This window comes from Eulemur rufifrons, chromosome 11, assembly GCF_041146395.1.
Source record: "Eulemur rufifrons isolate Redbay chromosome 11, OSU_ERuf_1, whole genome shotgun sequence".
Classification (NCBI taxonomy): Eukaryota; Metazoa; Chordata; class Mammalia; order Primates; family Lemuridae; genus Eulemur; species Eulemur rufifrons.
Genome location: NC_090993.1, coordinates 11,770,544 through 11,774,521, shown reverse-complemented (window position 1 = coordinate 11,774,521; position 3,978 = coordinate 11,770,544). Strand labels below are relative to the sequence as shown.

General features: G+C 33.4%; 1 pseudogene; it reads right to left on the bottom strand.

The window, feature by feature from the left end:
- Positions 1–2,936: 2,936 nt before the first annotated feature.
- Positions 2,937–3,035, bottom strand: LOC138393529 (U6 spliceosomal RNA; annotated as a pseudogene).
- Positions 3,036–3,978: the final 943 nt, after the last annotated feature.

The following is a 3,978-nucleotide window of genomic DNA, read 5'->3' as shown; positions in this document are numbered from 1 at the left end:
ATTTTCTCATTCCTCTGGGTACCTGAGTTTTCTGGGGCTTTTCTGCACAATGGGAACAATGAATACCAATGTTCAAATTAGAATGCCTTTTCCTTCCATTACAGTCTCTCCACTTATTTCTTGAAGTCCCTACAAAGTTGTCACATGTGCTTTGGGACAGGTCACCACTGTCCTCAGTGAGAAGCTCCGTTGCCCAGACCGAGGCTCTCCTACTCTGCAGGGTGCCTGCCTGCGTGTGGCTTCAGGGACCTGTGGCACCGCAGTGGGGAGGAGGGAGCTGTAGGCAATCTGTACAATTTCCTGCTTGTCCTTTATGACCAATCTCTGCTAGTTCCTAGATGCTCAGAGACTTCCATCAATATGGCTGCTTTCATTTTGCCATCTCTTTGTGTTGGCTTAAAAAATCAGTCTCTTAAATGAATCCATTAATCTTATAATGTATTCATCTTCTAATACTTCTCCTTTTACACCAAAAATAATTTCTTGCATCCAAACAATAATAACCATAAAAATAAATAAATGACTCAGGAATACCCAAGCCCATAGGTTTCACCAAAAGACAAAATCTATCTCCCATTTGAACTTGATTGGATATCCTACCAAATAGTATTAATATTCTTATAGGCTCTCAGCCTTAAATTCTGAGTTTTTTGATTCCTTTTCAAATAAAACCGGTATATATTGTCAATCATTTTCAATTCCGTGGCTCCCTCTGGCCCTCTCTCTTCTTATTCTTGCTGCCCTGTGTGAGTATTGTTTCTCTCTATTAATACATAACTTTCCTGGAGTACATCCGTGCATGTGGGTGTTTGCATGCATGCATTTAAATTTTGGATGTAGCAGTGACACTATGACAGTGTTTAAAATACATGACAGGTAGAAAAAGGAGAAGATAAACAAGAAATTTGTAGGTCCAAAGAGAAAGAAACAATGTAAATTAGCAGTTGAGCTTATGCAGCCTAAGAAGAACTAAAGAATAGAGCTAGGCTAACACTATTTTTCACCAGGTAGGTAAAAACAAAATGAGGCCAAAATTATACATTATTTAAAGGACAATATGGCTAATCATGTACCTTAAACTAAAAGGTACAGTAGGATTACAAAATTTTCAAGTAAGAGAAAATATAGAACAGTCGTACAGAAAGAGTAAATTAATGTAATGAGGTGATTACTCTTTTACGCAGACTATTGGAAACAATATATCATTCTGTGACTGTGTTGGCACGTAGACAGAATTTTAGTATTAAACTAAAGGTATAATTGTTATTATTTTTTAAAAAATAATGTATTATAAATTCAAAATATATAATTGTATATGTTTACGGGGTAGAAAGTGATTTATGACTTATAAATATAATGTGGAACAATTAAATCAAACTAACTTACCCATCACTAGAGCAGTGATTTTCTGTGCCCAATTTAAAGTATCTACAAATTATATTATCTATCTTCAACTTACTTAATTTTCATATATGAAAATTCAAAGGCTGTCCTCACACAAGGAGGATTATAATGAGTCTTAAATCCACTTTGCAAATATACTTTACAATATTTCCAAAATTTTCTGATTGGGTATTATTACTACCCAAATAACAGAATATTTTTAAATATATTTTTAATTGCAATGGCTTAATAATTTTATTTGTTTACATCTTAAAGGCATAATGGTCATCATTAAGAGTAATGGTTGCAAATCAAAATTTCAAATGTTTTAGAAAATGTCCAAATGTTTTATGCTAACTTATTTTTGTGTCTGATTAGATCTCCATTGTGTTTTCCTCCTGCAAACATTGGAGAAGTGTCGGGTCTGCATTTATGTCCTGATTGGGTCTGTGTTATTGTTATAATGTTCAGCCCATGATACCTTTAGAGAAAATATATTTAAGGCTCTGTTGTGAGGCAGACTTTAGTTAATACATGATAATATAATCCAGGAAGCTCCTAAATCTCACTCTTCAAGTATTTGACACCTATAACAGCTTCTAGATAAAATAAACTAGTTCTAGTGACTTTATATATCTGCTCAAGTGAAATTAAAATTAATAATCTTCTGTCACATTCATAAAGAATTCCTAACTCTGGCATCCAAACATTCTGTAACTCTAGCTTTGATATAACATTTTGATTTAGTCTTTCATTAAAATCCTTCCAGCCCTGCACGGTACACTCAAACAGATCTCTTTATCATTCCTTGGATATATTTCTGCTTTAAAGCCTTTGTTCAATGTATTCTGTATCCTTCTGAGGCCTTCCCCACCCTCAGAACTATGAGTGTTGAAATCCTGTTATCTTTCTAGACTTCTCTCAGACGTGACCTTTTCTATGATGCCTTCTTTGATCACACCAACAAGGAGTCACCTCTTCCTTCTTTGTATTCCCACAGCACTTAATACATCTTGAACAGCAGTTACAATAGTCTGTTCTGTGGCAAAGTTGTTTGGGAATACTTTTCTCCTACTAAAATATACAACTAACCAGACAATATTACTTGTCACATACCTTTCCACTCTGCAGGATGCTTTCTTGGAAAATAAATGTTAGCAAAATGAATAACTAAACAATTATCTATATTACTATTTAAAAATGATAGTTTGAAGGCAAAAATTCCTCACTCTGTAATTTACAATGAAAATCCTAATGGCACTTTTTTTTAAACCATGTTCCAGATAGTATTTTGGACAATGTTAAAATTCTCATGTGTGCACTCTATGTGTGAGTTCCTCTTGATGTTATTTTTTAAACTTTTTTTAGTTTATTTTTTTAAAGTTACAACTTTAATTTCTTTATTTCCACTCTTCTCTAATATCCCGAAGTATTAACTTCTCTGTGTGCTCAACTTTCTAGTTTACTAACTTTACTTAGAAGGCTTGACCCATGTTTATAAGTTTACATAGTATTTAATTTATATCAGGAGTTTAAAGGCAGGCTTCCTTTTTAAAAGAATGGAGGGTTTCACAAGTTTTCAAGTCATCCTTGTTCAGGAATTATGCTAATCTTCTATTTTCCATATTTAGTACAGTTTTCATTGAAATGAGCATGTCCTGTTTTGTTTTAATGGAAGTTCTATATCCTATAGCAATAAAGACAACTGTAACATAGTGAATTTATTCATGAACATTCAGGACACCATCTATAGGGGCTAACCTAACCCTAACCCTGGCCCTAATCCTAGTCTCAGGATCTTAAAATTTGTTCTAGAAGTGTTCCTAACTGGACAGAGTAAACATCATTGGGGAATCAGTATATATAGTCATTTACATCCACATTCTATCACCCTATACAAATCACCATGGAAAGTTTTATACCTAAGTAGATAACACACCAATGAAACTTTTATGGTAAAACCAATAAAAATTCTCGATTCATGTTTTGTTCAAAATGTTCAAACGATTCTATCATGTTAAAAGAAATGTTGTCCCATACCGGGTACTGGAGTGAACTGCGAGTTCAGAGAATCTGCTTTTAAGTCCCGTTTTCTCTCCTTATGTACCCATCATGAGATCTGAGGCAAGAGAGCCTTTCTACGCCTTTTCATTACAATTAACAATGAAGATAATAATGTTAGACATCTTATAATGTTTTTGTGAAGATCTGTGTTTACAAATCAGTTGTGGTGACATTACCATTTAAGTCAAGTTATAAATATTAGTATATTATTATTGCTTGAATCATTCAACGTGCTCACAGCAGTTTTGTGGTACTTAAGTAAATTTATTTAAAAAGTTCTCATTCTCATACTCATAAGCAAGCTAAGTCTGTAACATCCACGTGCAAAGGTTAATTGAAGTTGGGGAGATGAAAAAGTCAATCTTCACTTGTGTGGGAAAAAAAGAGAATCTTTCCCTATAAAATTTTGAGGTGAAAATATTATGCAATGTCAACATAAAGAAGTATTTGAAGGTAAAGTTATCATTGTTGGAAAAGAATTACACACACAAATCCTTTATCTGACTGACAAATTATTCAAATTAAAAAGAA